Consider the following 14,060-nt stretch of genomic DNA (forward strand, 5'->3'; position numbering starts at 1 on the left):
ACGGGAATCCAGTTTACCATGAAAGTTAAGTTTGCCACGGGAGCCCAGTTTGCCATGAAAGTAAAGTTTACCATGGGAATCCAGTTTATCATGAAAGTTACCTTTACCACGCGAATCCAGTTTACCATGAAAGTTACGTTTACCACGGGAATCCAGTTTAACATGAAAGTTACGTTTGCCACGGGAATCCAGTTTAACATGAAAGTAAAGTTTACCACGGGAATCCATTTTACCATGAAAGTTACGTTTACAACGCGAATCCAGTTAATCATGAAAGTTAAGTTTACCATGGGAGTCCAGTTTACCATGAAAGTTACATTTACCACGGGAATCCAATTTACCATGAAGGTTACTTTTACCATGGGAATCCAGATTACCATGAAAGTTACGTTTACCACGGGAATCCAGTTTACCATGAAAGTTAAGTTTACCACGGGAATCCAGTTTACCATGAAAGTTAAGTTTACCACGGGAATCCATTTTACGATGAAAGTTACGTTTACCACGCGAATCCAGTTTACTATGAAAGTTAAGTTTCCCACGGGAGTCCAGTTTACCATTAAAGTTACGTTTACCACGGGAATCCAGTTTACCATGAAAGTTACGTTTACCAGGGGAATCCAGTTTAACCATGAAAGTTACGTTTACCACGGGAATCCAGTTTACCATGAAAGTTACGTTTACCATGGGAGTCCAGTTTACCATGAAAGTTACGTTTACCGCCGGAATCCAGTATACAATGAAAGTTACGTTTACCACGCGAATCCAGTTTACCATGAAAGTTACGTTTACCACGGGAATCCAGTTTACCATGAAAGTTACGTTTACCACGGGAATCCAGTTTATCATGAAAATTACGTTTAGCACGGGAATCCAGTTTACCATGAAAGTTACGTTTACCACGGGAACCCATTTTACCATGAAAGTAAAGTTTACCACGGGAATCCATTTTACCTTGAAAGTTACGTTTACCACGCGAATCCAGTTTACTATGAAAGTTAAGTTTCCCACGGGAGTCCAGTTTACCATGAAAGTTACGTTTACCACGGGAATCCAATTTACCATGAAAGTTACTTTTACCATAGGAATCCAGTTTACCATGAAAGTTATGTTTACCACGGGAATCCAGTTTACCATGAAAGTTAAGTTTACCATGGGAATCCAGTTTAACCATGAATATTCAGTTTACCACGGGAGCCCATTTTACCATGAAAGTAAAGTTTACACGGGAATCCATTTTACCATGAAAGTTACGTTTACCACACAAATCCAGTTTACATGAAAGTTAAGTTTTCCACGGGAGTCCAGTTTACCATGAAAGTTACGTTTAGTACGGGAATCCAGTTCACCATGAAAGTTACGTTTACCACGGGAATCCAGTTTACCATGAAAGTTACGTTTACCACGCAAATCCAGTTTACATGAAAGTTAAGTTTTCCACGGGAGTCCAGTTTACCATTAAAGTTACGTTTACCGCGGTAATCCAGTTTACCATGAGAGTTACGTTTATCACGGGAATCCAGTTTACCATGAAAGTTAAGTTTACCAAGGGAATCCAGTTTACCATGAAAGTTACGTTTACCACGGGAATCCAGTTTACCATGAAAGTGAAGTTTACCACAGGAATCCAGTTTACCACGAAAGTTACGTTTACCACGCGAATCAAGTTTACCATGAACGTTAGGTTTACCACGGGAATCCAGTTTACCATGAAAGTGAAGTTTACTACGGGAGTCCAGTTTACCATGAAAGTTACATTTACCACGGGAATCCAGTTTACCATGAAAGTTACGTTTACCATGGGAGTCCAGTTTACCATGAAAGTTACGTTTACCGCCGGAATCCAGTATACAATGAAAGTTACGTTAACCACGCGAATCCAGTTTACCATGAAAGTTACGTTTACCACGGGAATCCAGTTTACCATGAAAGTTACGTTTACCACGGGAATCCAGTTTATCATGAAAGTTACGTTTACCACGCGAATCCAGTTTACTATGAAAGTTAAGTTTCCCACGGGAGTCCAGTTTACCATGAAAGTTACGTTTACCACGGGAATCCAATTTACCATGAAAGTTACTTTTACCATAGGAATCCAGTTTACCATGAAAGTTATGTTTACCATGGGAATCCAGTTTACCATGAAAGTTAAGTTTACCACGGGAATCCAGTTTAACCATGAATATTCAGTTTACCACGGGAGCCCATTTTACCATGAAAGTAAAGTTTACCACGGGAATCCATTTTACCATGAAAGTTACGTTTACCACACAAATCCAGTTTACATGAAAGTTACGTTTTCCACGGGAGTCCAGTTTACCATGAAAGTTACGTTTAGTACGGGAATCCAGTTCACCATGAAAGTTACGTTTACCACGGGAATCCAGTTTACCATGAAAGTTACGTTCAACACGGGAATCCAGTTTAACCATGAAAGTTACGTTTACCACAGGAATCCAGTTTACCATGAAAGTTACGTTTACCGTGGGAATCCAGTTTACCATGAAAGTTACGTTTACCGCGGTAATCCAGTTTACCATGAGAGTTACGTTTATCACGGGAATCCAGTTTACCATGAAAGTTAAGTTTACCAAGGGAATCCAGTTTACCATGAAAGTTAAGTTTACCACGGGAATCCAGTTTACCATGAAAGTTACGTTTACCACGGGAATCCAGTTTACCATGAAAGTGAAGTTTACCACAGGAATCCAGTTTACCATGAAAGTTACGTTTACCACGCGAATCAAGTTTACCATGAACGTTAGGTTTACCACGGGAATCCAGTTTACCATGAAAGTGAAGTTTACTACGCGAGTCCAGTTTACCATGAAAGTTACGTTTACCACGGGAATCCAGTTTACCATGAAAGTTACGTTTACCATGGGAGTCCAGTTTACCATGAAAGTTACGTTTACCGCCGGAATCCAGTATACAATGAAAGTTACGTTAACCACGCGAATCCAGTTTACCATGAAAGTTACGTTTACCACGGGAATCCAGTTTACCATGAAAGTTACGTTTACCACGGGAATCCAGTTTATCATGAAAGTTACGTTTACCACGCGAATCCAGTTTACTATGAAAGTTAAGTTTCCCACGGGAGTCCAATTTACCATGAAAGTTACGTTTACCACGGGAATCCAATTTACCATGAAAGTTACTTTTACCATAGGAATCCAGTTTACCATGAAAGTTATGTTTACCACGGGAATCCAGTTTACCATGAAAGTTAAGTTTACCACGGGAATTCAGTTTAACCATGAAAGTTAAGTTTGCCACGGGAGCCCAGTTTACCATGAAAGTAAAGTTTACCATGGGAATCCAGTTTATCATGAAAGTTACCTTTACCACGCGAATCCAGTTTACCATGAAAGTTACGTTTACCACGGGAATCCAGTTTAACATGAAAGTTACGTTTACCACGGGAATCCAGTTTAACATGAAAGTAAAGTTTACCACGGGAATCCATTTTACCATGAAAGTTACGTTTACAACGCGAATACAGTTAATCATGAAAGTTAAGTTTACCATGGGAGTCCAGTTTACCATGAAAGTTACATTTACCACGGGAATCCAATTTACCATGAAGGTTACTTTTACCATGGGAATCCAGTTTACCATGAAAGTTACGTTTACCACGGGAATCCAGTTTACCATGAAAGTTAAGTTTACCACGGGAATCCAGTTTACCATGAAAGTTAAGTTTACCACGGGAATCCATTTTACGATGAAAGTTACGTTTACCACGCGAATCCAGTTTACTATGAAAGTTAAGTTTCCCACGGGAGTCCAGTTTACCATTAAAGTTACGTTTACCACGGGAATCCAGTTTACCATGAAAGTTACGTTTACCAGGGGAATCCAGTTTAACCATGAAAGTTACGTTTACCACGGGAATCCAGTTTACCATGAAAGTTACGTTTACCATGGGAGTCCAGTTTACCATGAAAGTTACGTTTACCGCCGGAATCCAGTATACAATGAAAGTTACGTTTACCACGCGAATCCAGTTTACCATGAAAGTTACGTTTACCACGGGAATCCAGTTTACCATGAAAGTTACGTTTACCACGGGAATCCAGTTTATCATGAAAATTACGTTTAGCACGGGAATCCAGTTTACCATGAAAGTTACGTTTACCACGGGAACCCATTTTACCATGAAAGTAAAGTTTACCACGGGAATCCATTTTACCATGAAAGTTACGTTTACCACGCGAATCCAGTTTACTATGAAAGTTAAGTTTCCCACGGGAGTCCAGTTTACCATGAAAGTTACGTTTACCACGGGAATCCAATTTACCATGAAAGTTACTTTTACCATAGGAATCCAGTTTACCATGAAAGTTATGTTTACCACGGGAATCCAGTTTACCATGAAAGTTAAGTTTACCATGGGAATCCAGTTTAACCATGAATATTCAGTTTACCACGGGAGCCCATTTTACCATGAAAGTAAAGTTTACCACGGGAATCCATTTTACCATGAAAGTTACGTTTACCACACAAATCCAGTTTACATGAAAGTTAAGTTTTCCACGGGAGTCCAGTTTACCATGAAAGTTACGTTTAGTACGGGAATCCAGTTCACCATGAAAGTTACGTTTACCACGGGAATCCAGTTTACCATGAAAGTTACGTTTACCACACAAATCCAGTTTACATGAAAGTTAAGTTTTCCACGGGAGTCCAGTTTACCATGAAAGTTACGTTTAGTACGGGAATCCAGTTCACCATGAAAGTTACGTTTACCACGGGAATCCAGTTTACCATGAAAGTTACGTTTACCACGGGAATCCAGTTTACCATGAAAGTTAAGTTTACCACGGGAATCCAGTTTACCATGAAAGTTAAGTTTACCACGGGAATCCATTTTACGATGAAAGTTACGTTTACCACGCGAATCCAGTTTACTATGAAAGTTAAGTTTCCCACGGGAGTCCAGTTTACCATTAAAGTTACGTTTACCACGGGAATCCAGTTTACCATGAAAGTTACGTTTACCAGGGGAATCCAGTTTAACCATGAAAGTTACGTTTACCACGGGAATCCAGTTTACCATGAAAGTTACGTTTACCATGGGAGTCCAGTTTACCATGAAAGTTACGTTTACCGCCGGAATCCAGTATACAATGAAAGTTACGTTTACCACGCGAATCCAGTTTACCATGAAAGTTACGTTTACCACGGGAATCCAGTTTACCATGAAAGTTACGTTTACCACGGGAATCCAGTTTATCATGAAAATTACGTTTAGCACGGGAATCCAGTTTACCATGAAAGTTACGTTTACCACGGGAACCCATTTTACCATGAAAGTAAAGTTTACCACGGGAATCCATTTTACCATGAAAGTTACGTTTACCACGCGAATCCAGTTTACTATGAAAGTTAAGTTTCCCACGGGAGTCCAGTTTACCATGAAAGTTACGTTTACCACGGGAATCCAATTTACCATGAAAGTTACTTTTACCATAGGAATCCAGTTTACCATGAAAGTTATGTTTACCACGGGAATCCAGTTTACCATGAAAGTTAAGTTTACCATGGGAATCCAGTTTAACCATGAATATTCAGTTTACCACGGGAGCCCATTTTACCATGAAAGTAAAGTTTACCACGGGAATCCATTTTACCATGAAAGTTACGTTTACCACACAAATCCAGTTTACATGAAAGTTAAGTTTTCCACGGGAGTCCAGTTTACCATGAAAGTTACGTTTAGTACGGGAATCCAGTTCACCATGAAAGTTACGTTTACCACGGGAATCCAGTTTACCATGAAAGTTACGTTTACCACACAAATCCAGTTTACATGAAAGTTAAGTTTTCCACGGGAGTCCAGTTTACCATGAAAGTTACGTTTAGTACGGGAATCCAGTTCACCATGAAAGTTACGTTTACCACGGGAATCCATTTTACCATGAAAGTTACGTTTACCACACAAATCCAGTTTACATGAAAGTTAAGTTTTCAACGGGAGTCCAGTTTACCATGAAAGTTACGTTTAGCACGGGAATCCAGTTCACCATGAAAGTTACGTTTACCACGGGAATCCAGTTTACCATGAAAGTTACGTTCAACACGGGAATCCAGTTTAACCATGAAAGTTACGTTTACCACGGGAATCCAGTTTACCATGAAAGTTATGTTTACCACGGGAATCCAGTTTACCATGAAAGTTATGTTTACCACGGGAATCCAGTTTACCATGAAAGTTAAGTTTACCACGGGAATCCAGTTTACCATGAAAGTTAAGTTTGCCACGGGAGCCCAGTTTACCATGAAAGTAAAGTTTACCATGGGAATCCAGTTTATCATGAAAGTTACCTTTACCACGCGAATCCAGTTTACCATGAAAGTTACGTTTACCACGGGAATCCAGTTTAACATGAAAGTTACGTTTACCACGGGAATCCAGTTTAACATGAAAGTAAAGTTTACCACGGGAATCCATTTTACCATGAAAGTTACGTTTACCACGCGAATCCAGTTAATCATGAAAGTTAAGTTTACCATGGGAGTCCAGTTTACCATGAAAGTTACGTTTACCACGGGAATCCAATTTACCATGAAGGTTACTTTTACCATGGGAATCCAGTTTACCATGAAAGTTACATATACCACGGGAATCCAGTTTACCATGAAAGTTAAGTTTACCACGGGAATCCAGTTTACCATGAAAGTTAAGTTTACCACGGGAATCCATTTTACGATGAAAGTTACGTTTACCACGCGAATACAGTTTACTATGAAAGTTAAGTTTCCCACGGGAGTCCAGTTTACCATTAAAGTTACGTTTACCACGGGAATCCAATTTACCATGAAAGTTACTTTTACCATAGGAATCCAGTTTACCATGAAAGTTATGTTTACCACGGGAATCCAGTTTAACATGAAAGTTAAGTTTACCACGGGAATCCAGTTTAACCATGAATATTCAGTTTACCACGGGAGCCCATTTTACCATGAAAGTAAAGTTTACCACGGGAATCCATTTTACCATGAAAGTTACGTTTACCACACAAATCCAGTTTACATGAAAGTTAAGTTTTCCACGGGAGTCCAGTTTACCATGAAAGTTACGTTTAGTACGGGCATCCAGTTCACCATGAAAGTTACGTTTACCACGGGAATCCAGTTTACCATGAAAGTTACGTTCAACACGGGAATCCAGTTTAACCATGAAAGTTACGTTTACCACGGGAATCCAGTTTACCATGAAAGTTATGTTTACCACGGGAATCCAGTTTACCATGAAAGTTACGTTTACCACGGGAATCCAGTTTAACATGAAAGTTACGTTTACCACGGGAATCCAGTTTAACATGAAAGTAAAGTTTACCACGGGAATCCATTTTACCATGAAAGTTACGTTTACCACGCGAATCCAGTTAATCATGAAAGTTAAGTTTACCATGGGAGTCCAGTTTACCATGAAAGTTACGTTTACCACGGGAATCCAATTTACCATGAAGGTTACTTTTACCATGGGAATCCAGTTTACCATGAGAGTTACGTTTACCACGGGAATCCAGTTTACCATGAAAGTTAAGTTTACCACGGGAATCCAGTTTGCCATGAAAGTTACGTTTACCACATGAATCCAGTTTACCTTGAAAGTTATGTTTAACATGGGAGTCCAGTTTACCATGAAAGTTACGTTTACCACGGGAGCCCAGTTTACCATTAAAGTAAAGTTTACCACGGGAATCCAGTTTACCATGAAAGTTAAGTTTACCACAGGAATCCAGTTTACCATGAAAGTTACGTTTACCACGGGAATCCAGTTTACCATGAAAGTTCAGTTTACCAGGGGAGCCCAGTTTACCATGAAAGTTACGTTTACCACGGGAGCCCAGTTTACCATGAAAGTAAATTTTAGCACGGGAATCCAGTTTACCGTGAAAGTTACGTTGACCACGGGAATCCAGTTTACCACGAAAGTTACGTTTACTACGGGAATCCAGTTTACCATGAAAGTTACCTTTACCACGGGAAACCAGTTTACCATGAAAGTTAAGTTTACCACGGGAATCCAGTTTGCCATGAAAGTAAAATTTACGACGGGAATCCAGTTTACCATGAAAGTTACGTTTTCCACGGGAATCCAGTTTACCATGAAAGTTCAGTTTACCACGGGATCCCAGTTTACCATGAAAGTAAAGTTTACCACGGGAATCCAATTTACCATGAAAGTTCAGTTTACCACAGGAGCCCAGTTTACCATGAAAGTTAAGTTTACCACGGGAATCCATTTTACCATGAAAGTTACGTTTACCATGGGAATCCAGTTTACCATGAAAGTTAGGTTTACCACGGGAATCCAGTTTACCATGAAAGTTGAGTTTACTACGGGAGTCCAGTTTACCATGAAAGTTACGTTTACCATGGGAGTCCAGTTTACCATGAAAGGTACGTTTACCGCGGGAATCCAGTTTACAACGAAAGTTACGTTTACCACGGGAATCCAGTATACCATGAAAGTTACGTTTACCATGGGAGCCCATTTTACCATGAAAGTAAAGTTTACCACGGGAATCCATTTTACCATGAAAGTTACGTTTACCACGCGAATCCAGTTTACCATGAAAGTTAAGTTTACCACGGGAGTCCAGTTTACCATGAAAGTTACGTTTACCACGGGAATCCAGTTTACCATGAAAGTTACGTTTACCACGGGAATCCAGTTTACCATGAAAGTTAAGTTTACCACGGGAATCCAGTTTACCATGAAAGTTAAGTTTTACCACGGGAGCCCAGTTTACCATGAAAGTAAAGTTTACCATGGGAATCCAGTTTATCATGAAAGTTACCTTTACCATGCGAATCCAATTTCCCATGAAAGTTACGTTTACCACGGGAATCCAGTTTAACATGAAAGTTACGTTTACCACGGGAATCTAGTTTAACATGAAAGTTACTTTTACCATGGGAATCCAGTTTACCATGAAAGTTACGTTTACCACACAAATCCAGTTTACATGAAAGTTAAGTTTTCCACGGGAGTCCAGTTTACAATGAAAGTTACGTTTAGTACGGGAATCCAGTTCACCATGAAAGTTACGTTTACCACGGGAATCCAGTTTACCATGAAAGTTACGTTCAACACGGGAATCCAGTTTATCCATGAAAGTTACGTTTACCACGGGAATCCAGTTTACCATGAAAGTTATGTTTACCACGGGAATCCAGTTTACCATGAAAGTTACGTTTACCACGGGAATCCAGTTTACCATGAAAGTTAAGTTTACCACGGGAATCCAGTTTACCATGAAAGTTAAGTTTTCCACGGGAGTCCAGTTTACCATGAAAGTTACGTTTAGTACGGGAATCCAGTTCACCATGAAAGTTACGTTTACCACGGGAATCCAGTTTACCATGAAAGTTACGTTCAACACGGGAATCCAGTTTAACCATGAAAGTTACGTTTACCACGGGAATCCAGTTTACCATGAAAGTTATGTTTACCACGGGAATCCAGTTTACCTTGAAAGTTACGTTTACCACGGGAATCCAGTTTAACATGAAAGTTACGTTTACCACGGGAATCCAGTTTAACATGAAAGTAAAGTTTACCACGGGAATCCATTTTACCATGAAAGTTACGTTTACCACGCGAATCCAGTTAATCATGAAAGTTAAGTTTACCATGGGAGTCCAGTTTACCATGAAAGTTACGTTTACCACGGGAATCCAATTTACCATGAAGGTTACTTTTACCATGGGAATCCAGTTTACCATGAGAGTTACGTTTACCACGGGAATCCAGTTTACCATGAAAGTTAAGTTTACCACGGGAATCCAGTTTGCCATGAAAGTTACGTTTACCACATGAATCCAGTTTACCTTGAAAGTTATGTTTAACATGGGAGTCCAGTTTACCATGAAAGTTACGTTGACCACGGGAATCCAGTTTACCACGAAAGTTACGTTTACTACGGGAATCCAGTTTACCATGAAAGTTACCTTTACCACGGGAAACCAGTTTACCATGAAAGTTAAGTTTACCACGGGAATCCAGTTTGCCATGAAAGTAAAGTTTACGACGGGAATCCAGTTTACCATGAAAGTTACGTTTTCCACGGGAATCCAGTTTACCATGAAAGTTCAGTTTACCACGGGATCCCAGTTTACCATGAAAGTAAAGTTTACCACGGGAATCCAATTTACCATGAAAGTTCAGTTTACCACAGGAGCCCAGTTTACCATGAAAGTTAAGTTTACCACGGGAATCCATTTTACCATGAAAGTTACGTTTACCATGGGAATCCAGTTTACCATGAAAGTTAGGTTTACCACGGGAATCCAGTTTACAACGAAAGTTACGTTTACCACGGGAGTCCAGTTTACCATGAAAGTTACGTTTACCATGGGAGCCCATTTTACCATGAAAGTAAAGTTTACCACGGGAATCCATTTTACCATGAAAGTTACGTTTACCACGCGAATCCAGTTTACCATGAAAGTTAAGTTTACCACGGGAGTCCAGTTTACCATGAAAGTTACGTTTACCACGGGAATCCAGTTTACCATGAAAGTTACGTTTACCACGGGAATCCAGTTTACCATGAAAGTTAAGTTTACCACGGGAATCCAGTTTACCATGAAAGTTAAGTTTTACCACGGGAGCCCAGTTTACCATGAAAGTAAAGTTTACCATGGGAATCCAGTTTATCATGAAAGTTACCTTTACCATGCGAATCCAGTTTACCATGAAAGTTACGTTTACCACGGGAATCCAGTTTAACATGAAAGTTACGTTTACCACGGGAATCTAGTTTAACATGAAAGTTACTTTTACCATGGGAATCCAGTTTACCATGAAAGTTACGTTTACCACACAAATCCAGTTTACATGAAAGTTAAGTTTTCCACGGGAGTCCAGTTTACAATGAAAGTTACGTTTAGTACGGGAATCCAGTTCACCATGAAAGTTACGTTTACCACGGGAATCCAGTTTACCATGAAAGTTACGTTCAACACGGGAATCCAGTTTATCCATGAAAGTTACGTTTACCACGGGAATCCAGTTTACCATGAAAGATATGTTTACCACGGGAATCCAGTTTACCATGAAAGTTACGTTTACCACGGGAATCCAGTTTACCATGAAAGTTAAGTTTACCACGGGAATCCAGTTTACCATGAAAGTTAAGTTTTCCACGGGAGTCCAGTTTACCATGAAAGTTACGTTTAGTACGGGAATCCAGTTCACCATGAAAGTTACGTTTACCACGGGAATCCAGTTTACCATGAAAGTTACGTTCAACACGGGAATCCAGTTTAACCATGAAAGTTACGTTTACCACGGGAATCCAGTTTACCATGAAAGTTATGTTTACCACGGGAATCCAGTTTACCATGAAAGTTACGTTTACCACGGGAATCCAGTTTAACATGAAAGTTACGTTTACCACGGGAATCCAGTTTAACATGAAAGTAAAGTTTACCACGGGAATCCATTTTACCATGAAAGTTACGTTTACCACGCGAATCCAGTTAATCATGAAAGTTAAGTTTACCATGGGAGTCCAGTTTACCATGAAAGTTACGTTTACCACGGGAATCCAATTTACCATGAAGGTTACTTTTACCATGGGAATCCAGTTTACCATGAGAGTTACGTTTACCACGGGAATCCAGTTTACCATGAAAGTTAAGTTTACCACGGGAATCCAGTTTGCCATGAAAGTTACGTTTACCACATGAATCCAGTTTACCTTGAAAGTTATGTTTAACATGGGAGTCCAGTTTACCATGAAAGTTACGTTTACCATGGGAGCCCAGTTTACCATTAAAGTAAAGTTTACCACGGGAATCCAGTTTACCATGAAAGTTAAGTTTACCACAGGAATCCAGTTTACCTTGAAAGTTACGTTTACCACGGGAATCCAGTTTACCATGAAAGTTCAGTTTACCACGGGAGCCCAGTTTACCATGAAAGTTACGTTTACCACGGGAGCCCAGTTTACCATGAAAGTAAATTTTAGCACGGGAATCCAGTTTACCGTGAAAGTTACGTTGACCACGGGAATCCAGTTTACCACGAAAGTTACGTTTACTACGGGAATCCAGTTTACCATGAAAGTTACCTTTACCACGGGAAACCAGTTTACCATGAAAGTTAAGTTTACCACGGGAATCCAGTTTGCCATGAAAGTAAAGTTTACGACGGGAATCCAGTATACCATGAAAGTTACGTTTTCCACGGGAATCCAGTTTACCATGAAAGTTCAGTTTACCACGGGATCCCAGTTTACCATGAAAGTAAAGTTTACCACGGGAATCCAATTTACCATGAAAGTTCAGTTTACCACAGGAGCCCAGTTTACCATGAAAGTTAAGTTTACCACGGGAATCAATTTTACCATGAAAGTTACGTTTACCATGGGAATCCAGTTTACCATGAAAGTTAGGTTTACCACGGGAATCCAGTTTACCATGAAAGTTGAGTTTACTACGGGAGTCCAGTTTACCATGAAAGTTACGTTTACCATGGGAGTCCAGTTTACCATGAAAGGTACGTTTACCGCGGGAATCCAGTTTACAACGAAAGTTACGTTTACCACGGGAATCCAGTTTACCATGAAAGTTACGTTTACCATGGGAGCCCATTTTACCATGAAAGTAAAGTTTACCACGGGAATCCATTTTACCATGAAAGTTACGTTTACCACGGGAATCCAGTTTACCATGAAAGTTAAGTTTACCACGGGAGTCCAGTTTACCATGAAAGTTACGTTTACCACGGGAATCCAGTTTACCATGAAAGTTACGTTTACCACGGGAATCCAGTTTACCATGAAAGTTAAGTTTACCACGGGAATCCAGTTTACCATGAAAGTTAAGTTTTACCACGGGAGCCCAGTTTACCATGAAAGTAAAGTTTACCATGGGAATCCAGTTTATCATGAAAGTTACCTTTACCATGCGAATCCAGTTTACCATGAAAGTTACGTTTACCACGGGAATCCAGTTTAACATGAAAGTTACGTTTACCACGGGAATCTAGTTTAACATGAAAGTTACTTTTACCATGGGAATCCAGTTTACCATGAAAGTTACGTTTACCACACAAATCCAGTTTACATGAAAGTTAAGTTTTCCACGGGAGTCCAGTTTACAATGAAAGTTACGTTTAGTACGGGAATCCAGTTCACCATGAAAGTTACGTTTACCACGGGAATCCAGTTTACCATGAAAGTTACGTTCAACACGGGAATCCAGTTTATCCATGAAAGTTACGTTTACCACGGGAATCCAGTTTACCATGAAAGTTATGTTTACCACGGGAATCCAGTTTACCATGAAAGTTACGTTTACCACGGGAATCCAGTTTACCATGAAAGTTAAGTTTACCACGGGAATCCAGTTTACCATGAAAGTTAAGTTTGCCACGGGAGCCCAGTTTACCATGAAAGTAAAGTTTACCACGGGAATCCAGTTTATCATGAAAGTTACCTTTACCACGCGAATCCAGTTTACCATGAAAGTTACGTTTACCACGGGAATCCAGTTTAACATGAAAGTTACGTTTACCACGGGAATCCAGTTTAACATGAAAGTAAAGTTTACCACGGGAATCCATTTTACCATGAAAGTTACGTTTACCACGCGAATCCAGTTAATCATGAAAGTTAAGTTTACCATGGGAGTCCAGTTTACCATGAAAGTTACGTTTACCACGGGAATCCAATTTACCATGAAGGTTACTTTTACCATGGGAATCCAGTTTACCATGAGAGTTACGTTTACCACGGGAATCCAGTTTGCCATGAAAGTTACGTTTACCACATGAATCCAGTTTACCTTGAAAGTTATGTTTAACATGGGAGTCCAGTTTACCATGAAAGTTACGTTTACCATGGGAGCCCAGTTTACCATTAAAGTAAAGTTTACCACGGGAATCCAGTTTACCATGAAAGTTAAGTTTACCACAGGAATCCAGTTTACCTTGAAAGTTACGTTTACCACGGGAATCCAGTTTACCATGAAAGTTCAGTTTACCACGGGAGCCCAGTTTACCATGAAAGTTACGTTTACCACGGGAGCCCAGT

Source organism: Petromyzon marinus, chromosome 74 (assembly GCF_048934315.1).
Source record: "Petromyzon marinus isolate PM22_M1 ecotype Great Lakes invasive population chromosome 74, UKy_Petmar_22M1.pri1.0, whole genome shotgun sequence".
Lineage (NCBI taxonomy): Eukaryota > Metazoa > Chordata > Hyperoartia > Petromyzontiformes > Petromyzontidae > Petromyzon > Petromyzon marinus.